The sequence below is a fragment of the Vidua chalybeata genome, chromosome 18 (genome assembly GCF_026979565.1).
Source record: "Vidua chalybeata isolate OUT-0048 chromosome 18, bVidCha1 merged haplotype, whole genome shotgun sequence".
NCBI lineage: Eukaryota > Metazoa > Chordata > Aves > Passeriformes > Viduidae > Vidua > Vidua chalybeata.
The window spans coordinates 771,798-797,647 of record NC_071547.1 but is presented as its reverse complement, the minus strand read 5'-3'; the positions used below and the strand labels follow the sequence as shown (position 1 = coordinate 797,647).

Sequence of the window (25,850 nt, the reverse complement as noted above, 5' to 3'; positions counted from 1 at the left end):
GAGTGAGTCCCTCAGCCCTGCCTGATCCCTGGCACTGAGTGAGTCCCTCAGCCCTGCCCGAGCCCTGGCACTGAGTGAGTCCCTCAGCCCTGCCCGAGCCCTGGCACTGAGTGAGTCCCTCAGCCCTGCCTGAGCCCTGGCACTGAGTGAGTCCCTCAGCCCTGCCTGAGCCCTGGCACTGAGTCCCTCAGCCCTGCCCGAGCCCTGGCACTGAGTGAGTCCCTCAGCCCTGCCTGATCCCTGGCACTGAGTCCCTCAGCCCTGCCTGAGCCCTGGCACTGAGTGAGTCCCTCAGCCCTGCCTGATCCCTGGCACTGAGTCCCTCAGCCCTGCCCGAGCCCTGGCAATGAGTGAGTCCCTCAGCCCTGCCTGATCCCTGGCACTGAGTCCCTCAGCCCTGCCTGAGCCCTGGCAATGAGTGAGTCCCTCAGCCCTGCCTGAGCCCTGGCACTGAGTGAGTCCCTCAGCCCTGCCCGAGCCCTGGCACTGAGTCCCTCAGCCCTGCCCCGAGCCCTGGCACTGCCCATGGGTGCCCAGACCCCTGGTGGCCGAGGGGCCGTGAGGGCCGTGAGGGCCGCGCCCGGACAGGGCCTGGCGGGCGTGAGGGGTCACGGCCCAGGTACCCCCGGACAGCGGGATGGCCCCTTTGGTTTGCCTTCACCAGGTAACGATGCCCCGGCTGTGCTGGGTGGGCAGCAGGAAGGAATATTTTCTTTCATTTGACCTGCCAGGTGAGCAGGAGTGACGGGGCTGACCGTGTGCCCGTGTGCGGGGAAGCCAGTCCGGCGAGGCCGACATGGCGCCCCTCGGTGCCGGTCTGACCTTACCCTGCGAGGGCAAACCCTGCAATCAGCTCGTGCTGGGCTTCATTTCTCTTTAAAATGTCCTTTTGGCCTGTTGGTAGAGTCACGTTTTATGGGACTGGTTCTACTTCTTCTTTGCCGAAGTAGATTTCAATTAAAATGGGAATTAAATTATCATTTCTGTGGTTTTCCTTCTACTTTGACATTCCAAGAGCAGTTCTTACTGGTATGACCATTTTTTACTGGTATGCCAAGGCTTTCTTCCTGAGTAGCTGGTTCTGAGCAAGTTCTGAGATTTATTTTTAGTAAGATACAACGTAAGCATCCCAGAAGAGAATGCTGTACTTGAGTGGATGATGTCCACACCACAAGTGGTGAAACTTCAAAGCTGTTCTCTTTTCTTCAAGTGTGTAAGAGCTCTGTGAGCTCTCTTAACAGACAACCCTGACAGATATGGCTTGGTACTGCATGTACAATAGAAATAAATGCTCCAGCAGCCCTAGTGTTTGTTTTTAGACTGCTGGCATCACAGACAGTTTTTATGTATTACACAACAGGAAAGTCTGGACTCAAAACTTAAGGTCTTCTACTAAATAAGCAATTTTAACCTGATTTGCAATCATGCTATTTAGTCATATGGTGGCTGTAAGTGGTAAATAAAAGATTCCCCACTGAGAGAACTTCCTGAGAGCACCCTGAGCGCCATCACCTCTAGGACAAAAAGTTCTCAGGCAGCCTTGGGATGCTGACCCTCTGATTCTAGATGTGCAACCTTAATTAATTCCTATTTCTGCTCAATAAGGTTTTTACAGCTGATAACTGCCTAGTTAGTGTGCTGCTTGGCAGCACTGCAAATGAGCAAATTAAGCATAGTGCTTCTTCCTAAGTAATTGCCATTTAATCCTGATTTTAAAAGAAGCAGTAGTGATTGGAAAGCAGCTTTAATTTTCTTAATGCAAAATTATCTTTTGGGAAAATAAATCACATAGAACATGAAAGAGAGTAGGTTTAGATTAGATATTACGAAGAATTTTTTTACTGTGAGGGTGGGCAGGTCCTGGCACAGGTGCCCAGAGCAGCTGGGGCTGCCCCTGCATCCCTGGCAGTGCCCAAGGCCAGGCTGGACAGGGCTGGGAGCACCTGGGACAGTGGGAGGTGTCCGTGCCAGGGCAGGGGTGGCACTGGGTGGGCTTTAACCCTTCCAACCCAAGCAATTCTATAATTCTATAATGGTTTGCTTACTTTATGAACTTTTATATATCTGCTTGGTAGTAAAGGACTAGTATGTTAACAAAAATTTAATCTATCTGCATTGAAACTGAGATCTGACCTGCTGTTCATCTGTTTGGGCTTAAGATTTCATCAGGAGAGTTTTTGGAAGGGGCTGACTGTCTGTAAAAGCAGCCAAACCATCTTGTCTGGTAAAATGTGCATCTACAGTAAATGGAAGGCAGAAAATACCAAAGCTAGGAAATGCTTTCCTTATGCCAGTGTTAAAGTTGGGTAATCCAACATCCAGAAAATATCTAATAAAGTCTTAAATGGTTGTTTATTCCTCCTTTTCTGGAACAACTCTGCTATCATCAATATGCAATTTTCCCTCAGCTTCTAATATATGGAAATGTCAATAATGCCTCCTTCTCTAAAACACATCAGACACTTTGATATTGCATTTTGGTTCATAAAAGTGTGCTTGAGCTGATAAACAACAGCTGTAGAACAGGTTCTGTTAGATCTAAACAAAAGGTGATTTTTTTCTTATTGACCAAAAGTTATAAGAAATAGGCCTGGGCTTCTGAGACTTCATTTTTTGTCAACAAAGTTTTGAAAGCTGATTGTCATGGTAGTTCTTGGCTTTAAAGTTGTTTAGAGAAAGAATGGGTCTGTTCTTTAACTGATCTCTCTGTTCTGAAATGTTTTGCTGTTCTAGGGTAGGACAGATGAAGCATTTATCTTCCTCTTGTTCTTCCCCTGTGCTCAGTCCTGTTAGATTGCACAGAGTAGGATTAACTTCATCTTTAAAAGGAAAATGAACTATTCTTACCTTGCCTACTCTGCACCTCTAAGACAGTGCTAAGAGGCTGTAGGTGAATTTTAAGATCTAATTTCCCCTAAATAAATAATGAAACCAGATATTTCAAGCTTATTCTGGCTTTATGGAGTTTAGCTCCAAGTCTGAGGACACAAGTTTTTCTTTTCCTAGGGATATCTTCTAAGAATAATACTTTCCTTTGTCTGAAGAAATATTTTTGACATACAAGGGACTCCAGGGGAAAAAATACAGGAACAGTAAATGTTTTGTTCTTCATGTCCTAAAATAGCTTTGCACTTTCTTTTAAATACTTACTACAAGTTAGGAAGTCTCGACTATCTCAACAGTGTATTTCAAAATGAATAAATAATTAATCAATGTATAAGCAGTGCATGGATTTGGTGTGGGAATGGGATATTTCCAGCAGGTTTTTTCTGGTTTTTATAAAGCAAGTTGATGCACACTGCTTGATTACCTAATAGTAGTGTGACCAGAGGAAGACTGAAAGTAATGAATACAATCTTAGTGTGCTTTGTTTGGACATGAATGGAAACAGTGCTGGGGCTGCCCTGTGATCACTGACCAGTGCAAGGCACAGAAAGAAGCTGAGTTCAGACACAAGGTTATCAGCTGAGCTATAAAATATGAGCAGTGATAACCTCCCGCATAGCACGCAATATGAACCATGATTTTTTATAGTTAGGAAAATTTAAGCAACTTTTTTCAATAAATTTAAGTCTCAGTTGTCAGGAACAAGTTTCTTGTATGCCCCAGCTTGCAAATTGGCAGTTCCAGATGAAAACAAATAGTTGGCATATTAATGATAAATATCCACAGGCAGCTTTTCATTACTGGAAAATAATGACATTTTTCACTATTGACTGCATCCTGCAGAGCAGGATCTATAAAACTTGTGATCCATCATTCTGCTTTTTATGTACATGTATGTTTTCATTATTAATAAACTGCACTCAAGTAACGACTCAAGTCTTCTCACAGTAGCACTGAAGGCTTTGTAGAAATCAGAACTGTACAATTTGGGGCAGACACTGCCATTATATTGGATTTAAGTGGGTATAAGTAGTTACACCGAAGTGCAAAGCTCTGGTAAATCAAAAGCGTAAGTTGATTTCCTTACTATGGAAAGCTGAGGGCTTACTCTTGGATTTCCCTTTGGAGAAGCTCTGTCCAATTTCTGCTACAATCCAATGTTGCAGATATGTCAGAGCCAAAAACCACCTGTTCTTTTAAGCTAATATGTGGGGGTCACCCAAAAGTGAGGGTCTGGGGGGGCAAAACTCCTGTGCCCAGCAGCTGACAGCTGAGCAGAGGGGGTCAGTCAGACCTTGCTGTTCTCTGGCCCTGCTGCTTCCCATGTCCAAACACCAGCTCACAAAGTGCAGGAGCCTCCCCCTGTCTGTGAGGTGAGGGCTGCGCCGGCTCTCTGGGGTTCCAACAGCTGCAGTTCAGAGTAACAGCGTGGGTGCAGACCCTGGGCTGCTACACTGAGCCTGCAAAGTCTGCTCTTGTTTACTGTGTGTGCAAGTTTATATTGCAGCGTTGCCAGTTATCTCTCACAAGCACTCACCTCTCAGCTGCTCTCAAATACCCTGAGAATATTCTCATGGACATGCTGGAAAACAGTGTTTGATATTAATGGTACAAGTTCAAGGATGAAGTAATGGTAAACAAATTAATTTTTAAAACCTACAGTAATTGCCTAAGTCAATACTGTTTACTAATGCATTTATTTGGCTTTCTGATTAAAATGTCACATGAACTTTATTGCCTTTTATTTTAGCACACATTATATTATGTGGTAGAGTTTTCAATTATACAGATGTAGTCTTGTATTAATTTGGATATCTCACTTCAGTAATTAAAAGAAAGCTTCTTTTCTGTTTTCTATAATGGCCCTTCTGAGTCTGCCTTTATTTCTGGTGCAATTATTTTGGTTTGTGACATGCAGGGATCTGATTTTCCACTCCAGCCATTACAGCATTGCCTGGTTCTATATTCAGAGCTTTAAAAGGATATTTCATGCGAGAGCCGCCTTAAGTGCTGCTGTGTCATTTGGACGTTAGTGCTGCACCTCGAACAGCCCCGTGTGATTCACACAGATTTACTGTGCTGTAGCCAGTTGTATATTCATGAATCGAAGGCATTAAAAGGAGGCTGGGGAAAGGCAGGAATGCAGGGGAGCTCCAAAGCACATTCCTCTCTTAGCGGTGGGAAACGGCAACTGTAAATACTGCTGACTGTGAGCCTCCTCCCTGCCCCTGGCAGGCCTCTAGCCCTGCTTTGAGATGCCTCTGACATCTAATCCCAAGTGTTTTGCACTGCTTTACAAGGAGTATTAACAAGTGGTAGCTATTTACTGAATGAAGTGTTTGTCACTCTGGTATCCAAAAAGTGTAATGGAGTAAACAGCAATATTCATGTGTGATTGCCAAGGGGAAAATCCTAATCACAAACTGGGAAACCAGAATAACCAGACTCAACTTGTGTCTGATACTGGGCAGCCTTGAGCAGGACACAAAAGGGGCAACGTTTAAGTATTCTGAATATACATACACACTTTTTAAAAAATAGCAGGAGCTTGGGTTTTGTCAGAAAACTCGTGTAATGATACTGGCCTGCCTTGCAAGGGTTTTATCCAAGGCTTTGAAAGACTTTTTAATATCAACTAGATTTGCAGTTTCAATGCCTCACTGGCTTTTTTTTTGAAACCAAAGAACTGTCCCTCAAAAATCATGGGAAAAAAAGAATGATGGGAGATTTACTTTCTCTGATCTGACAATTAAATTTATTTGAATATTGCCTTAAAACCATAAGAAGATATTAATATTTAACTTTTTTCTCTCATAGAACCACTTTTAGAAGTACAAGAGGAGTGAAGGAAAAATGTTTTCAAACTTCTGTGAAAAGGTAAGAGTAGCTTTTACCAAAAGGCTCTTTAGATATTAATTAAACAGATTTTGGAAATAGTCTTATGCTTTTAACGTGCTTAAATACCACATGCAGGAAACCAGAATTTGGATTGCCAATTCTTTGCCTAAAACCAATGCAGAACATCTGACAATTTTTGACCTTTAGCCTAAGAAGGTCTTTTGGGAGAGAGGAGAAAAACTCTGGGTTGCATCATGTTGCCTATCACTTTTTCTCCTTGTAAAAATCCTCTTAATGGTGTTTTCAGAAATAACTTCTTAATGGTAAACAATATTTTGGAAATTCCAAGAAATGTTTACTTTTTCTACCAAACCAGCTGGGTGGTTGATTAAACAAATTTAATTATCTTTAAAGCCTTCTAGTTTTCTAATAAATATCTGCTTTCTTTTCTATTCATGATAAAAGCTAGAACACTGTGTTATTAGGAAAGAGCTATGCATGCAACATTTGTCACTCATTTTTTTGGGAAGCACAAAGCTTTGGCAGCACCCTAAATCATTGCTAAAATGAAGTTGCCTTGCACTTTGTCAATTTATATAGCGATGGATTCTAGCAAACTTCTGTCACTGAAATTCACAGTTTCAAAGTCCAGCAGCATAGGAGGCAAAGGAAAAAAAGACTGAAGCAGATATTTGCTTTTTACCTGTCTGCAGGCTCTTGGCCTGTCTCTCAGTCCTAGAAGAATAGAACGATTATGGTGAATATTTGCTAAAAACGAAGTTATTATGGCAGGGCTTTGAGCAGTGCTCAGTACCTAAATCCCTGGAATAAAGGTAAAAAGGGCAAGTGAGAAGACTGAGAGTGCTGCTGTCTGGTGAGTGTGCAGACGGGCAGCAGAGCAGTGCCCCGAGTGCCGATGCTCCTGCCGAGGCTCCAATGAGCCTTGTGGAAAGGTGGGCAAAGCATTATCAGCAAAGCCATCCTGGGCAGCAGCTGCTGAATTGCAGAGGGTAGCAGTCACTCCACAGCTCTGCTCGGGGGAGTGATGCCTTTCTCCTTCCCTGCTCCTCAGAGGAGCTGAGGCTGCTTCTGCTGCTGAGCGGGAGAAGAGCCGCTTCAGCACGGGGCCCGGCCGAGATCCCAGATGTTCCCCAGGTGTGCTCCTGACATCTGAATCCTCGCCGAGTGCTGCCTGCACTGACCCTGCCTTTGCACGGCATCTTCTGTAGGATCTGCACTTGCAGGGGAGGTTTTCCCCTCGAAGCTGAGCTGGGGTTTTGCCTGATCATTCCATATGTTGTGTATTCTGGACCATCCCTGTCACAGATGTTTCTCTCCACGCATTAAAACTGGGTTTCAGCTCGTTCGGCTTCAGCACTTGACTTTAAAAGCCAAACAAATCAAATCCTTTTCTTGAGGGTATAATGCATCATTTTCCCCTCTTTGACTGTGTATTATCTTCTTTTACATATGATCACATCATCAAAATCTAACTTCCTGCATCTGTGCTGGCTAATTAGTGCCTTGGCTTTAAACCTCCTCCCATCAAAAATATACACTTTTCAAACTAGTCAGTATTTTTATTTATTTTATACAAAGTGTTCTGAGCATATTTCATGAGAAGAGGAAGAGTGGGGGCTTCTCTAATTGGACATGCCAAAGAAGAGTGAAAAGATTATGGGATGTAGAAACAAAGAAACCAGTGAGCTGGGGGGAAAAAAGAAAACAAAAAAAAAAAGGAGTTGTAGATCATTGTTTCTGTGGCCAGAATATATTCAAATGTTGCAGGCTGGTGGCAGTGTTATAGACCACACTGTTCTGGTGTCTGGGTAATTCCTTTTGAATGACTGAAGCTATGGCCATGAGGAAACCTGATAAAAATCAGTGAGAGTTTTCCTATGAAAAAGAGTCACAAGGATGGGTAAAGTGGAAGCAAAAAGCTATGATGGGGCAACGCATGTAAAGGAGATGGAGAATTCTAACAGTAGCAAAGCAGAGTTTTCCATGCATGTGCTCTCATTTGCAGCATTACCTTTTTTTTGGTAAATAATGTGATATTACACCTTACACAATTATACAAGTTTGAAAGAGTTCGTTTAATTCACCAAACAGAACCTCCTGTGTACTTTACTTGTTTTGCTACCTTCAATAGCAAAAATTCTATCCACTAAGCACATGTAAATGCACACCTTCACTCATGCCTGAAAATCAACATGAGTTGTAATTTAAAGCATACATGCTATAAAATCATATCTAATTAATGGATTTTAATTAAAAGCAAAATAGTATCTCCTTTTGCTAGGATATCTCAAAGTACATTTACTTTGTGGTTTTGAACATGACCCTTTTGAGTACGTAAATTTGTTACAAGAGAATAATTTTTTCTAAATATCTGCCTGTGAAGCAATATGCACAAAATTATTTTGTAGAGTGTAAAAGACCAGATGGAATATGATGCTTATATCCTGCTTTTTTTTTTCTGAGAAAACTGTACTTGTTCAGCAGTAGAATTGCTTAATTTCCAGTTTAATTTTTTGTTCCAGGATTTCTAGTAAGAATTGTTTGTTCTGGATGTAGGTGTAGAACCTAATGCTCAAATGCCCAGGTATCAGAAGGTTTGTACTGTACTCAAGACAGCCAAATGAAATTTCCATATTTACCCCTTTTTTGAAGCATTTTCAGGAAGTAATGCAGTCATTTTAACTATGATTGTTCTGGCTGTGGTTCTGAACTCACAGCTAACGGCAGGAGAAAGAAAGATCAGAAGAGGTCAAGAAGAAACAAGTGTTAGGATTTGGGTTTTCAAAGCCTCGTGGTGGCGCTAGGCTTTGTGGAAGTTAATGGGACATGGCAGATGGCCCAAATTCAAACACTTTCTGCAAAGTGCCAGTGGCCTGTGTAATCCGGGAGTGCCTCTGGCTGAGCTGCAGGAGTGCACTGGTGATGGAGAACAGGATGGGAATGGGAAATCCAGTGTAAACAAGGCCTGCAGTTCCTCCCAGGCCCCTTTTGTGACCTTGGGGATAGCGAGAATCAACACTGGCAGAGCTGTGGCACCAAGAAAAGCCATGGTACCTTCTGCAAGGTAATCTTGCATTCATTTTGGGAGGAAATAACTCAGCCATGTCCCACCAGCCTACCAAGATGTCACTGCTCAGGTTCCTGCCTGAAAATGCAGTCTTTCTTAAATAACACAGCTGAAAGATAAATGAATGGGCCATAATTTAATGAGATTAAATGGACAGAACTTTGGACACTTGTCACAGCTTCTGCAATGCCTCATATCTGAGCAAGGAAGAATTGCTTGAGTTCAGAAATGCCAGGATCATTAATCAGCCCTTTGATGCTGAGGTGATGTGATATACTGTTCAGAGCTTGTAGAATATAGGAATTCGTTTTGGCCCGATCTGCCAATCTATTTTATGTTGGGTTCGGCCTCAGTGTAAAATCCAGAGAACTAAAGTAACTGAATTCATTGATCTATGAATATGATTTCTGAAATACCACATAAAACAACATAACAGGAAAGGATATATCTGGCTGGAGCACTTTTCATGCAAGTTGCAGAGATAATTCCTCCTTTGGCATTGGCTGAGCTGAAGGTATCTGTGCCACAGAAGCCCAAAGCTGCCGTAAGTCTTGGGGCCTGACCTGTTGTCCAGGGAAAACAGTTAGAGGTTGGAGAGCTCCCAGCTGACTGTGTGGAAGAATACAGTTTTGTTCCTAAAAAAATGGCAAATGCTGCCATAGCCTTGTTAGTGTGGGATCACATGAAATATTGTTGAATAAATCTGAGACCCCATCCTGTGTTGTACACAATCCCAGATATCCACCAATGAGTCAAAATTAGGACAAGGATCCTGCCTCCTTTTTAAGAAATACAGCAAGGAAAGACCTCAAGGAATTGGATATCTCTGTGAGCAATAAGAATATCCAGAGATGTCACATTTAAGTCAATCTTCATCCTTTGAATGACACAAGATTAATTTGGAGGCTGGAGAAGAGATCCCACAAATCTGGAATTTGATCACAGGCCACTGCCAGAGATATCTGAATAGTGACAATATGCAAACCACACATCTAATTCAGTTTGTCCATTTGTTTCACTCTGCTCTGATGAAGCAAGAGAACTTGAATTTTACAGAATTTTTCTCATAAAAAATGAGGTGCAGTTATGAGTCAAGATACAAAATGAGATTTCTCGCTCTGGCATTCGCCGGAAAGTGAGGATGTGACAGGACAGTGCCAAAGGTGTTAGCACCAGGAGAAACTCCTGCTTAAACTCAGCCCTGTCACCTCGTGAGAATGCAGCTGTTTAACCTCCCTGTCCCAAAGGCTCGGGCTGAGCACGACTGCTCCCCACACACACAACAAAACTGATTGATAAAACAGATCAGGGTGATGCGGGGACAGCAGGACTGGGGCAAAGCCAGAGTGTTCACGAGTGGCATCCTCATCCTGTCCCGCCGAGGATGGAAGTGCTGGGAGAGGCGATGGGAGAGCAGGGAGAGGGGATGGAGTGCCGGGAGAGGGGATGGGAGAGCCGGGAGAGGGGATGGGAGAGCCGGGAGAGGGGATGGAGTGCGGGGAGAGGGGATGGAAGTACCGGGAGAGGGGATGGAGTGACGGGAGAGGGGATGGGAGAGCCGGGAGAGGGGATGGAAGTACCGGGAGAGGGGATGGAAGTACCAGGAGAGGGGATGGGAGAGCCGGGAGAGGGGATGGAAGTACCGGGAGAGGGGATGGAAGTACCAGGAGAGGGGATGGAGTGCCGGGAGAGGGGATGGAGCGCCGGGAAGGGGAGTGGAAGTACCGGGAGAGGCGGCTGCTGACACCTACCGGCACTGGGCACCTGCGCTCTCCTCCAGCAGTGCTGGCCGGGGAGAGCCAGGATTTCAGCGCCTCAGCTGCGGAATAAGCCTTGCTTTTAAAACTGCAGCTCCTTCAGTCCCCACTCCTCACTTGCAGCAGCTCTGTAGTGCCCGGCTGTGCAATAATTCTCATATTTCTCTTTGTAACTCACCTCAACAGCCTGTGGTCTAAACACTCAGCCAAAGAAAATACTTCTACCTTTGTCTCAGTTCGGCGCGTTAATGTGGCGTCTGTCTAAACGGAATGCAGTAGAACAGCCTTTAAATGGTCATTAAATTGTTTTATGCAGGACCAGAATGGTGCTATAGAGACCACATACAAAGATTTCAGCCCTGACCAATTGTCGGATCATTGTGTTTCAAGGTACTGAGGCAAAACCTTGAAATCCATTTCAGAATAGGATGTTGAGAATGCCCATTGTCTTTCCAAAAGCAATCCTGGCACTATATGAATTTGGTATTTTGTCAGCCAATAGTGCTAATACTTAAAAAGTGACTGGACAAAACCATGCAGGAAACAACTGCCAAGAACTGTTGAATTCAAGCACATTTACTGGTTTCAAAGATCCTGAGTCCGAAATGTCTGGGAGCTGGTGATGACTGAGGAGCATCACTATCCCTGTGCCTTGTCCTCGTGCTTTTGCTGGGGCTGTGAGCAGGCAGTGCTACTGCACCTTTGGTGTGACCTAGGGAATCACTCTCTAGGGTTTGGGGAATCATGCTTTATGGCTTTTTTGTTGTAACACCCTTAACTAAATATCACAACTATCTTTCCCCATTTTGTTGCTTTTAGTGAGCTGATTTGATTTGAATCACATTTTAGAGAGGTACTTTGCAATTCTATCTAATGAATAAAAATCTAAAAAGTGTCCCAGTATAGAGAAAGGCAAAAGATTGTGTTGCATTTGAAATGCCACATAAATCCATATTTCCTGGCATGCATGGGCTGCTGATTTCAAAATTGTGTCTGATGTGATTAAGTATTTTCTTCATCTGTATTCTATCGCTTGTATTATGTCTGTTTAATTTCCTTCTTTGGAAAGAAATCAATGGGGAAAGGAAATACAGAGAATGTTGAGATGCCCCCTTTAGCATTTAATGTTGTTGTGTGCAGGATCTCAGCTAGCTAAAACTGAAAAAAAAATATTAAATACTGCAATGTTTTAGGGTCAAAAGGTGCCAAAAATCAGGCACCTCACCTCTACCTCTCTTTATTAGTCATATAATTTTGCCAGGATTTTAGATCTGTTGCTGCTGTATCAGAAGGGATGTCAGCCACCTGTATTCCTTGATGTTTAAAGAATTTAATCCGCTCTGCTATGCCCTGTTTCAGAGCAGGGACACATCATCTTACAGCAGTCCTGTGTTTGGCAGCTTTTAGCAGTGTTTGCTGTGTTGTCTTCAAGCAAAATGAGTCATTATTTCTGTTGGTATGATTACATGGATCACTTCCATTTTTCCAACTTGGATCTCAAATGCAACTGAACTGCATTTTTATTTGAAACTGGTTATAGTGAATAATCTAGGTCTAGAAAGTGCAAAATACTCTGTGACATATTGTTGGAATAGGATGGTCTGAAAAAATTGTGGTTCAGGATTTTCAGCGTACATAAAAGTTTTCTAAATGAGCTCTATCTTCTCTGTTGCTCAACAGAGGGAAACAGTGTCTGAGCAGTGAGATTATGCGTATGTGCTCCTATTGCCTGTCAAAAATGGAATAACTCGATGCTGACATAAGAGACTGGGGTTCAGCAGTGACTGTGAAATGAGGCAGTGGGATGAGTAAGGGCTAAAAAGCCAGCCGCTATTTTTGGAGCAGCCGGGAGCTGGGATAGGTGAGGGCTGCAAGGCCAGCCGGTGTTTTGGAGCAGTTGGGAGCTGGGATGGGTAAGGGCTGCAAGGCCAGCCGGTGTTTTGGAGCAGTTGGGAGCTGGGATGGGTAAGGGCTGCAAGGCCAGCCGGTGTTTTGGAGCAGCCGGGAGCTGGGATGGGTAAGGGTTGCAAGGCCAGCCGGTGTTTTGGAGAGGCTGGGAGCTGGGATGGGTGAGGGCTGCAAGGCCAGCCGGTGTTTTGGAGCAGCCGGGGGCTGGGATGGGTGAGGGCTGCAAGGCCAGCCGGTGTTTTGGAGCAGCCGGGGGCTGGGATGGGTAAGGGCTGCAAGGCCAGCCGGTGTTTTGGAGCAGTTGGGAGCTGGGATGGGTGAGGGCTGCAAGGCCAGCCGGTGTTTTGGAGCAGTTGGGAGCTGGGATGGGTGAGGGCTGCAAGGCCAGCCGGTGTTTTGGAGCAGCCGGGAGCTGGGATGGGTGAGGGCTGCAAGGCCAGCCGGTGTTTTGGAGCAGCCGGGGGCTGGGATGGGTAAGGGCTGCAAGGCCAGCCGGTGTTTTGGAGCAGCCGGGAGCTGAGCGCGGCTCTCTGCTCCCCGCGGCCGGAGCAGCCCTTCCAGCTCGCTGCAGTGCGCGGTCGCGGCCGCGGGGCGGCGCTGCACACAACGGTTGGAGCTGGGCTGGAACGGCTGGAGCGGCACCGGGAGCGGCACCGGGAGCGGCACCGGGAGCGGCACCGGCCGCGAGAGACCCCAAATTCATCCCGGACCTCAAATTCTGACAGCCTGGGACAGCATCGGCACCGGCCGCGAGAGACCCCAAATTCATCCCGGACCTGCGACTGTGACAGCCTGGGACAGCCTGGGACCAATGCGGGACTCGGGCTCCGAGCAGGCACCGGCGGCAGTGAGAGATGCCAAATTCACCTGGAACCTGAAACACTGACAGCCTGGGAGGGCATCGGGAGCGGCTCCTGCCGGGCATCCACGGCAGTGCTCGCGTTAGCAGGGAGATGCCATCTTCACTCGGACCTCAAACAGTGACACGCGTGAGCAGCATCTGCTCACCAAAGCTGAACCGGCCTCCACTTTCCAAAAAGAATCTGCCTTTGGTCTTGATTGCAGGGCAGCGTGTAACAGGATAGGCAGTGTTTATTTGGCAAGGCAGCTCTGAATTAGTTGCTAGAGAATATGAAATGTCACACAAATATACTGTTCTTTTTCCTGCCGTCAGTGTAATGCATATGTAGCATTCCAGAGCAAGACATCTACACGGTTTGACAGCCTCTTACAGTAGTGCCCCTGAGAACATTCTCACACAGAAGGTCAATAGCCTGATTTTTCATCCAAGCTGTGCACCTGTAACTTATTTGTGGTTGCACCCACAGATAAGTGTAGTCGTGATAACTGAGAATTCTTTGTTACTCTGAAATTGATGGATCCTGACAAAAAGTATGTGGTTGAGTGACCTGAAGTAGGTCAGAAGTTGTAGTGCTATTATTTCTTGCTATTTCACTAGAGGAATGAAGGGTTCTGTTCTAGGACTGCATGTAGTTACTCCAGATTAGGTCAAATTTAGATGCAACATGGACTGCCATTTTTTATTTCTTCATGTACCTACTTCTAGTTTCAGATGTTCTTCAGGATTTTCAAGTGGAAACAAACCAATAAATATATTTACTATTCTACATAGCATAAACCTTTGATACTGAATCACCCTCAATCTGTCCAGTGTCTGGCAGACTGGAAGTGCAGCCCACAGGTTTGGCAGTTGTAACCATTTTAGAGCACTAAAAATGCATTGAATAAACAGTGCTCAATTCCACTGCCAAGCAAATTGTGGGGAAGTGTGAGTTTTGCATATTTCTGTGCTTACTGAAGTTTTTATCAGAGCAGATTTTGGGATGCAAGAAAGGTTTCTCTGTTGTATGGGAGTGGTTGAAGAAACAATGTAGAATTATCTTGAGGTTAGGGAAAAATGGTGCACCTGACTTCTAAAATGCAAATGCTGCAGAGATTCTCTGATAAGAGAGCAGATGTAGTTTTGCTGTGGAACCAGAGCAGTGTGTGAGGAGTGCAGCGTGATGAGACTGACACAGCTCAGACACCAAAGGATCATCAAATACTTGAAAGATTGGCAAAGAGAAAGGGATTAGGCTCCTCTCTTTATCCCCTACAGACAGCATGAGCAGCAACAGGCGTGGGTTGCAGCACAAAGCATCCAAGTCAGACATTGAGAAACACTTTCTGATGGAAATAGAATAAGCGCTGGAACACATTTCCTGCGGTGAAACTGCAGTGTCTCCACTGTTGAAGGTCTTTAAGTGCAGGTAGATAAACATTTGTCTGCCTGGAGTGACCTACGCAGAGCTGATCTTGCACTGGAGCAAAGGGCCTGGATGACCCCTGGCGTTCCTTCCAGCCATAATATTTTATGGAGGGCTTTGTGCTCAGGTTCCAGATGGGCTTCACCTGATTAACTGGAAATGACCCTTTTTGTAACTTTGGTGTTCAGTTCCCTGAGAGTTTGTTCCATAATCACTTTCATATGCAAAGCAAGGAGTTCAAGGGCTTTTGTGGTTTCTCATCCCTCTTGCATTCCAAGCATTTGCTTGCCTTAAACTTGATGTACTTTGTCCCATCTTTCCCCTGCTTTCCCCTTCCCGCTCCTGTGAGTGTTAATGCTTTTCACTCGCTCTATCTGGCACACACGGGTCCCTTTTATCAAAGGACTTTCACACCTGAGGCCTCCAGTCACATACTTGCAGTAAAGTAACAGCTTAAAAGCAAATCCTTTTAAATCCTGCGGCCAAACACCCTAACAAACATATCTTCTCAAGGGATCAGTTTCCAAATGCGCTTTTGAACCTAAGTCCCAGCAGGCATTTGGCTTTAAGTGTGTGATAGGACTTTATTTGTTTATTTATTTCTTTCTTTATTGCAGAGCCATTCCCCCCCTCCCTCATTGTTCCCATCTCAAGATGTGCTATTTAAACCTGTACCTCTGGTGAATTCTGCCATTGAAGTGCAGATGAGCAGAGTGCTGCTGGGTGGTGAAACATTGCAGGACGAAAGGACATATCAAAATAAAATCTTATGAGAAAGTGTCGCTTCCAGGGAAAATGTGCCTCTGGTTTCGGGAGGGAGAGGAAGGAGAAATCATGGGTTTGAATCAACGTTTCTTTGGAAATCTGCTGTATGTGGGGCAGGGTGCTCAGGCTGTGGCAGTTTGAAGGAGACCTTAGAAATGTGAGTGAGCTTTGTGAAATATTGTGCAAGATGTGCCATAAACTACTTACTGAAGGTGCTCTGCAGGTCTCTTGCAATGAGGTTACACCTGAGATATTTATAAATAGGAGTGCCTGGATTCTCAGTTTGCAAACTGGTACCTGCAAAATGTACAGCTTGCCTTGGGAGACAGCAGAGTTCATTGTGTAGAATTATTTCCTGCACTTGCAGATTAATACTAGCACTCTCCAGGGCCTGCTCAGACACGCAGCTCTGCAGTTTGCAATTAGCTGATGATTTCTGTATTTTCAGTGGGTATTATTGCCTGGGATGTCCAGCCCTGTGTGAGCTCAATGGGTTGTTTATATAATATCACAGTGGTTTCAGTCCACGCCAAACTGTAAAACAAGATCAACCTCACATTCGGGAGCTCAGTTCCCTGAGGACAGGGCCAGGTACGAGATAAGGCTTGATTTTAATCTCTCTCTTGTCATCTGGATCTGCTGACAGTTCATTTTCAGGTGACTACGTACTCCAACTCCATCACTCACCTTCCCTTCCTGGCTCTCAGTTAAGCTCAGGCACATTAGGTTGTTATTCTTGTTTGAGGAAAGATATCGAGTAATCATCATAATGTGAAGCCTTAAATAAAAAATGGCTCCACAGCATCTTCTTTTTGGATCTTTTTAATTCCTTGTAAATCAGAGCCACTCCAGAACTTCAGTATCTGCTTACATTCTCTGATTCTAGTAAATCTATCTTTTCATTCATACTCTTTTTTCTTACTTGTAAAGGAGGGTTTGTTTTTTCATGCTGTGGGACTTAAAGTACTAAGCAATCTCAGTTCTCTCCCTTTCCCTGAAAATTCCTTTATTCTCATTTTACTGAGAAGAGAAAGGGGGATTGTCAGTGGAGACAAAAGTTAGAAAACCCAGTTCTGTAATTCCGTGTAAATCTATCCCTCCAAATACCACTTTTCCATTTGCCCTAAAACCCTGTGACACTTTCCAGACCCCTGACACAATTTGGTTACTCTGTGTCCTGTTCCCCAGCTCGATGGAGGTGTCAGGTGAAAATCTGGGGCTTATCTTCAGTACACTGGAACCCTTCAGATTTGTTTCTAACTCAGCTCTCATTCACACATGCAAATCTCCAGCCCCGTTTATCTGATGCTTTAAATTCAAGCTAGTTAGTGTGTTGGAGAGAGAAGTTGAAGCTTTGATTTCAACTGATGCTTGATGTAATTGGCTCTCAGCAATTCAAGTTACCCAGCTTATAAAATGTTAATTTAGCTTCTCTTTGCAGACCAATGCTTTTCGGTTTATTCTTACCCAAGATACAATACTTTGAAATACGTTATTTCAAGAAAGTAACTCACCTTTGCTGTAACAGGCGACAAAAGGGTATTAATGCATCCACACACTGAACTGAGGAAAAGCAGGCAATTGTAAAGACAAATATGAATTTTATTACGATGAATTAAAATTGCAAAGCCTTAGAAAGGTACTATGAACTTTTTTCTAAGGAAGGCAAACAAAAACAGATGCTTAAAGCTAAATGTGCCACAGATAATGTGATGAGTCAGGACCCTGTCTAAATTTTTGCTATGTTGAAGGTTACCTCAATGAAGCATGTAAATAATAATTAAAAAAAAAAAAGTTTTAAAGTGATTATTTATTCCACATCTTCTGCACCAAAGGAGGGTGACTATAGTTCAATCCTTTCTTCTTAAGAATCAGAACCCCAAAGGCAATCTAATGTAGCCTAAAGCAAAAGATTTATAATTATATTAATAGCCATATGCTCCATTTCAGCTGAGCACCCCCCGGCAGTGTGGTAATCCTCCCTGATTCTGAAAGTTACATAGGAGTCTGCAGATATAAAAACGAATAGAAATTGAATCTGTAACAGAATAGAGGAGATTGTAAGTAAGTTGAAAGCACATCCTTTGGGCACAATCAGCAGAGGGGATGTCTGTGGGACATTGAGATGGAAATGAGCCGAAGCACATGAAGCCCATTGTGCCGTTCATTTGTTCCACGCAGTTCAGATACATGTGTCGGCTCACACCGTGTCTGTGCTGTTCCATCCCCTCGGTGCAGGCTGCTCTGCTGAAATGGCTGCAGCTTCGGCTAGCCCTGGCTTCATTACCCTGCAGAGGGAACATTTTCCCCCGGAACAGCTCTGCCCGTGAGCGGCAGCCTTTGACCTCGCCCACACCGTAATTGCCATCAGCTCCAGCGCGGCTTGTGTCCCCATCTTGTGTCCTGTCCTAATAAACAGAGCCACGCTGTGCCATGGGAAATGTGCTCCTGCCCTGCCTCGTGTCAGGGATGTCACAAACACTGGGGATTTCCACTCCTTTGGTCTGTTCATTTCTATTCCTTTGGTCTTGTCAGGCAGCACGAGCATGTCCCCAGAGGAGAGATCTTCCCAGTGCCTCTTTCAAGTCGAACAGTTCCATTATTCCTCTTCTGCAGATTAAGATTTTTTTTGAAGTTGCAACTAAGGGTAAATTTTGAGACAAGTTAAATGCCCAGCTCACTGAACTCTGTGGAAGAATAAAGCCTTCTATCTGCTAGTGGCTATCTTTCTCTGGAAAACATTAATCCTCAAAACGACCGGGGAAATGGGAGTAAATAAAATCACTCTGCAAATTGCACAGTCAGCTGAAAAGGGGGTTACACGTTCAAAGCTTTGCATTTCCAAAACTGCCAAAACCCCCTTTGGATTCTTGTAGCAGAAGACCCTCTGGAAAATGTGTATTTTCTTTCCAGGTCTTTAAACAGTCCCCATATTCTCAAACTTGCTGCACATTTGCAGGTCAATTCTGCAGCACACAGATATTTCTCTGCTCGTTCCAGTGGCCATTTCTGAATTTGAGATGTTTGACAAGCTTATACATTGCCTGTAAAAATACTGAATTATCAGCAAACTTGCAGTTTATCTGCAAAAGTGATGGGATTGATGTGAGTGAACACAGGTACCCGAATGTTCTTCATCTTTGCACGCAGGAGTTCTACCTTAATTTTCTCTATATTTCCACTCTTCCAACTGCCTGTACATATGAAAGGTACAAAAGTCAGGATTTACTTTCAGAAATTTGTATGGAGACTGCATTTCCTTGGTCTATTCAGTGTTCAACAGAGAAGTAGGATTTCTAATAAGGCCTAAGATGTTTTCGAAAAGACACAGGACTGTATTTAAGAAGTGTTCACACTACTTTCAGCTCCCCGTGATCAGCGTAAAGCACCTGAGATGAGTTTTCCCTCGCTGTTACCTCGCACGGAATGAAGGAAGCCGGGGCTGTTTAAACCATCTCTTTCTCGTGCTGCAGCGTGGCCTCAGAGGGGCGGTGTGAGCATCCCGACATTCCCTAACGCTGCACCACTTCTCCCTGGATCCTGTGCTGGATCCTGGCACACGGGTGCTTTTTGCAAGGTTGATTTAAAAACAACTATAAAAAGATGTATATAGAATTGTTCCTTCCCTCACGTTTCTCACTATCTACAGGAGCTAAACACACCTTGGAGAATTCCATCTGAGAGCACTCGAGCACTCCGAGGCCACTGCACTTAGGGGTAGGAATGCCAGGCTGACCCCGGGAAGTGAACTTGTGCAGCGTAAATTAAAAAGTGAAAGCTCCATCTCCTGTTTCGCAAATTCTCTCCTGTGGGGTGTCAGGGACACGATTTCAGATAAAGCTGATGTAAATTAGATATTTAATAATCCAGCCAAACCTGCCCTTAATCCATATTTTGTGTTGATAGGCCAGTTCACAGATTATTTTTTTAGAAACTAATAGCACGATCCTTTTAAAAAGGGAAGTTTTTATCATGTTCAGCTGTTTCTCTCATGGCTGTATCAGCCCTTCTGCCCCAAACTGTGGAGTTTAATGTCATTGTATTTATAACAATGCTCCCTGCCCTTCTCCCACGTTCCTTTTCCTGCTGTCCTTCCTTTGATGGAGCTCATTTTGTTGTCATACAGACTATATGCCAAGTGTTCCTCCAGTGATTATTTAAGATCAGAGGTTATTTTCCATTGGCCTTGTTAAAAAGACATCGTAGGGGAGTAATTTTTTTGTTGGTTCCACCACAAAAGTGGCTGCAAAGCAGCAGGAAGAGGGGGTTCCACAAATCATAGAACTTTATTTTTCTTCAGCTGCCCTTATCAATGACTCTAAAGACAAAGGCAGAGAGACAAATAGAAAAGAGAGGTTTATTGGTGGTTTTTAGTTGAAGTTGTTTTTTTCATTCTTTAATGAAGATGTGGTATGGCAAAATTAATTAATTAGTCGAAATGTTGGCAGGCATTTTTAAGAGCCCAGAAACTTGGTAGGGTTTGATTTTTTTAGACAGATTTTTTTAAAGTTTCTTTCAGGAATTTCACCTCTTTCTTTGCTGGCATTTATGCTGTTCCACACTGACTTACTTTTTTTCTTTTAAATTGTCTGGTTGATATCATAATTAGGTTAAACCTGTTTTAGCAGCTTTGTTGTCAGAACTGATGAAAGGACCACGGCCCTTACATATTTTCTAGTCAGCAGATCCAATCACAGATACTGCTCCCTGCAAAGCCTGTGTTCAGTGCTGGCTCCTGGGGATTACAGCCCGGGCAGAATTGGGAACAAGTCAGCAAGAACTTGCCTGTGAGAAAGCAGTGATACACGACTGCCTGTTTAGAAGTATCCATTTGTGTTATCTCTTTTTTCTATTGCATGTTTTAATGTTTGTTTATACGCCAATATTATAAACAAGCTCACCAGCTCACTGGTTTGTCCTGCCTGTCAAGCACAAACCTTTGCTGCAGGTGAGCCACGGTCTGGGAGCAGCCAGAGCGACACTGCCCCTCACCCGGCAGGGGAATGGATCCTGGGCTGCTGCTGCCACAGGAAGAAGGGCCAGCAACTCAGAGCTGCAGCTGCTGTGCTTGGGGCATGTGAAACCGTTTTAATAAGAGTATCCTCCCACATCCATTCAGCATCTGTGCCTCACTAAGTCCTAATGATGTGTAATAACAGTTTCAGCCAAGCGCAAACAAGTGTTCTCTCCTTATAAAACACGAGCTCCATCTTCCCTGTATTTAGGACTTATATCCTATTATAACAAACAGGGAACGATCACCCCGCTTATCTGTAGTAAGAACATTTCCCATTTAAATTATAAATCTTTTAGAAACCTAGGAACAACTGAAACCAGGAAATCATTCCAGACTTAGGCGTACAATGAATCAGAACCTGCTTTATGGTTCTGATTTGCAAAACTGAATTGAAGTCACTGAGCTGTGTCTAGTCAGCATGATAAGACTGTGGTTCAGAAATGGTCCTGGATTAATGCAGCCTCCCTGGCACAGGCTCAGTGATTACTGCCAATGGGCACTGTTGATATTCATATCAGCAGCTCCTCGCTGGGGACCAGGACACAGCGCTGATCAGACACCTTGGAACAGATGGTTTGCTAAAGTACAGTTTCAGAATCTAATTTGAGACAAGATCAACCAAAAGAGAAATCAAATGCCTTTTTTGAAAATAACCCCATACTGCAATAATGTGAAAGATGGAGGAGAAACTACAGAACCACAGTGCACAGCAAGCCTGCAGGAAAGGAAGATCACTTACCTCTAGCTGCTGAATGGCATTAAGGTGTCACAATGCCTGTGGCTAGCTGCACAGAGCCAGGGAAAGGAGCAAGAAGCTTTGCCACCTTTTGATTTCTCCATTTGTTATATATCATCCATTTTTGTTAGTCCTGGCTTGCTTTGATTGGAATCAGAAGCTGCCTTGTGAATGGTGCAGATACATGTTTGGCTTTTCTGCACCCTTACAGCAGTATCTACATTCCCCAAGAAATCCTCTAATTCAGAGAAATGTGACAGTGACATCTAGACTTAGTAGAAAACACTTCACATCCTTTGAGGGTTTTTTACCTTCAGTCTCTAAAATAAATCTAATTTTAAACCTACATTTCAGCCACAGTTTCTTTGTACAAAACCTCTGTATGTGGAAAGCAAGGGTTAGGCTGATTGCACCCACTTCACACCTGTTTGATTTACTGAGCATCCCTCGGTGCTCTGCAGAGACAAATAAAGGGCTAAATTATTACAGCTCCATTGTGGAAGGGCAGGAGACACACACACACAAAAATACCTGTGAAGAAAATCGGGCCAACTGAATTTCTGACCCCAGCTTTACTGCTTTCTTGATTTTCCACTTTTCTTTAAGTACAGCATCCGTCTTGTATTCCTTATCCTCTCTAATTTGGCATTCACAAGGATCCATGCAGTGTACGTAGTACTTGCTTTTAAGTTTTCTAGAACAACACAGAAGCAAAAAATCAGCTAAGAGAGTAATATTTCTTGATGGGCTGCATTTTAAGCCCACTTTTTGTTGGAGTGTAGAATAAATGAAAAGTGAGAATACTCTGAGAAAGTCCCAGTTGTAACAATACTAAAATTTCCAAGCAATAACTTGAGCTATTCTTGCTCCCTTTCCCCCATTCCTCCTCCTCCAGGAGCACCAGTCTTCCAGCTGCCCGATGTTGTGTAAAAAGCCAGGGTCACGTTGATGTCACATCTTTGCTCTGTTCCTCAGCTTCTTTGCACGCTCCTCGAGGTTGCTAGGGTTTGGCATTTGGATGTTACCGATGTGCTAATTACAGAGGAATTCGAGCATCTCCGGCAGCCGGCTTTCTGACCGATTTCATTGTTGTAGCTGTGCTCTGTAATCGTTGTAAGATTTACCTCCCAAAATCCATGAAGTCCATCTCTTTCTCACTCTGTATGCAATAACCTGAAATATGGCCTTTTAAAAGAAATTACCAACAGTGGAAACCTCCCCACCAGAAAATGGTGAAATCCTGAAAGCTGGGCTTTACATGAAATACTTTGGTGTGTCTGACCTGCTGTACACATCTAATGGGTGGATCCAAACTGAGTCCCATGGCCACCTTCCAGCGTTTTAGCATGGAATGAGTCTTTTAGTGGCTTTGGTTCCATTCTCTTAGATAGGCTGGGTTTTTGAAAACTCCATGGATGGATTTACGGAAAATGTTGGAAATTGCATTTGCTTAATTGAGATCTTAATTAAATGAGGTGCTTACAAGTGCAGTTGATAGGATTGCTGCCTTCACTTTCCTTGGGTTCTCCATCTTCTTGGTGTTCTTGTGGAATGAGCTGCGTGGAGAATTCCATCAGCTCTCACACCCACTGAAGTCAGCCCTGCACACATCTCTTCATTCAGAGCTGGCTCTGGAGATCTGCACAGGGAACAGACTGGAGCTGGGTGCCTGTGACTGCCCGGCCTTCCCACCAGGGCAGGATCCAGTGAAGTTTACTAAAAGCTGGGCTCAGTGGTTCTTAGCAGTTTAAACCACAGACAGGTTATTTCTAACTTCAGCACAGTGGCCAGCACAAATCCTCCCCAGTTCACTCCTCGTGTGGGGTTTCACTCTGCACTGCTGTCCTAGTTTAACAGGATACACACAAAAATGTTTGCTATGATCACTCTAAAAAGCATTCTTGCTTAATTCAATCATAACTTGTTTTTTGCTTAACAGCCAATTTTCACCTTTTTACTTGTTTTAAAGGAAGGATTGTATACAGCCCAGGAGGTTTTTGTAAAAGTGAGGTTTTTATTAACAGCCTTCAGCTCTGTAAAGCTTTCTGTGTGTGCTTCATTTAACTGGCAAGTGGCATCTCTGGTTTCAGGGTGATTACCCCCACCAGAGCTGCTCACTGCATGTCAGGTGCACAAATCTAAAACATTTCCTTAACTTGTTTATTCAATACACGAGAGACTGGAGGTTTCTCAAGAAAGGTTTTTCAGAAAACTTCCGCAGGCCAGGTTCCCATCTTTGCAGAAGCCCTGTGAAATTCCCAGTGCTCTGTTCTCCACCATCCCCAGCAGCAGCTGCAGCAGCTCTGGGATCAGACTGCCAGCAGGAAGCCTTGCTGTCCCCCAGACACCTCTAGCAGCAGACTCTTCATGAAGGTACATGTCAGGAGATTAAATTTTCTTGGCAAGCAAGGTAGCCCAGGGTTAAAAACATCAGAACATCTGCATGCTGGTGTCCTTCAAGTTTTAGCATGCTATCTTCAGGATTATGCCCCAGATTAAAGAGTTTTATTTTACCATCAAAGTTCTATAACGAGAATCTCTTGGAACAGGAAACATGATCTCTTCAGCTCACTGCTCTAGGGGCTTTCTTCATCTTTTCAGGAGTTTGAAAACTAATGTTCTTTGACATTCACTTTACACTGACACTTGATATCCAGTAAATCAAAATAAAAATATAAATTTGATCTCTGGAAATCAAGATTATTTTAATGTTTACTATCCTGATGCAAATTTGATTTCTCTTCCTGTCTACAGGGGGTCAGTTTAGAGGTAGTACAAAGGTTTGTGTTGACATCTGACTAACTGAAACAGTATTTTGGCTAACAAGAGACTGTTTATTTAATGCCTCTCATTTCATACATATAGCAGAGCTTCTGTGTATTGTTAGTTTAATTTGCCTTCTGTTTCACATGTGAAACTGCAAGATTTATATTTTTATGACAAAGCTTTTCCCCCTAGTGAGAAAAACACAATGTATGTTGATGTAGCTGATATGCCTTTCTTTAGTTAATGACTCCATAACTTAAATTTTCAGTGTAGCCAGAAGCAAAAATGTAAGACTGATATGTTATATATATATTTAATTCTTAAAATAAGATTAAGTATCTCTATTGTGATCTGAAAAAGTGTTGAAAATTTCCACAAGCAAGCTGTGGAAAGCCTGGCAAACTGTTGAACCTTTTCTCTGTACCTTCCCATGCCGTTCATCCTCTGCCTTCATCTCTCCACCAGCAGCCCCATTGTCCAGTGTGCAGAAGGGTGGAACCCCAGCACCGAGCTGCTGGGAGGACATTCCCAGTGCCTGGAGCATCAGAACCACTCAGAACACTGACAACATTTTTTAATTTTGATTTTTTAACATTTTATTTATCTGGCAGACTCCTCTGAAGTGAAACTTACTGTATGTTCTGGCAGTGGAGTAATCCAAGTACTCTACAAGTAATAATACAACAGGTCGCAAACATGGACCACTGTGCTATTCTAAGACAGCTCGTATTTTAGAAAGACATTTTTCATACATTTGCACTACAATTAAAATTATTAAAATCACTGTAAGAGAAGAATTACTTGAGGGTAAACAAGTAAAACAGGACTTGCTTTGTTAATAAGGAGTGAAAAAAACCCCAAGCAACTTCAATTCAAAAGCAAAAGCACACACACACACACACAAAAAAAAAAAACCAGAAACTCCAGAAACACCCCACCCAAAAAAAAAAAAAAAAAAGTAAAGAAAGAAAAAATATTGTGTGGTAAAAACTTCAGCAGCTTGTTGTGCTGTGAAAATGTTCTTGGAAGCACGCTCGTTTAAAAGCAGGCGCATAAACATCCCGTCTGTGATGCACGCAGATATGCGAGTTTGTGCAGGGCATTTTGACATATTCCTGTTTCTGTGCTGGCACCAAAAAGACCATTTGTTGATCTTGATCTCAGACTATTTTAGAAAATGTGCAATTAAAAAGGGTGTGTGCTGGGGAGGAGGTAGGATTGCTGGAGAGGAATCACTGCTAGCCCGGCTGCTAACCTACTTTTGAAAGGTGGAGAGATCTACTGCTGTACCCTGGCCACCAGCTCGTTAATAAAACTGGAAGAAAGGACTAAAAAGCTTCAGAAAAGATAACTTGGTGGAGTTCCTTGCCTGATCCCCGAAGTGAGGAGGAGCAATGCCTTAGGGCTGTGTGCAGCCTGTGCTGGGGCAGTACCCGAGTTCCAGCAGCACCACGGCCCCAGGGAAGGCTGCAGGCTGCAGGGCTGGCAATGTTTGCCTCGGACCATGCACACAAAGCGTTGCTTGTGGCTGTGCCCGTGCACAGGGCACAGGCTCGCGTCAGTGCCACCGTCCTTTCCTGACCACGCTGGCACAGAGCACAGCAGGACAGGCTCCCTGCGAGGAGCCAGCCCTGCGTGGAGAGCTCCTGCGTGCTCTTCAGCAGGGGCCTCTGGGGCTCTGCGTATGTGCCACGTCCTCAGCCTGCCGAGGACAAGGGCAGATTGAAAGGAACTTGGGAAAACCGGAAAGTAAATATGGAAACTTCTGGTATCTGAGTGAATCCATTGCTAAGGGCAAATACCCCACCAAAACCAGTCCCTG

At 43.9% G+C, this 25,850-nt stretch overlaps 1 long non-coding RNA gene across 4 annotated transcripts in view; it reads left to right on the top strand.

The window, feature by feature from the left end:
* The window catches only part of LOC128797247 (uncharacterized), a 29,860-nt gene that overhangs the window by 856 nt on the left and 3,154 nt on the right, over nucleotides 1–25,850 (top strand). The window contains exons 1-2 of one of the 4 annotated variants that reach the window (XR_008434067.1): nucleotides 501–664; nucleotides 5,704–5,763. This is a non-coding gene — a long non-coding RNA (uncharacterized LOC128797247). Of the gene's footprint in view, nucleotides 1–500; nucleotides 732–4,360; nucleotides 4,520–5,703; nucleotides 5,764–25,850 lie in introns of those variants that run through there. The other 3 variants (XR_008434070.1, XR_008434068.1, XR_008434069.1) reach the window with 3 other exon arrangements.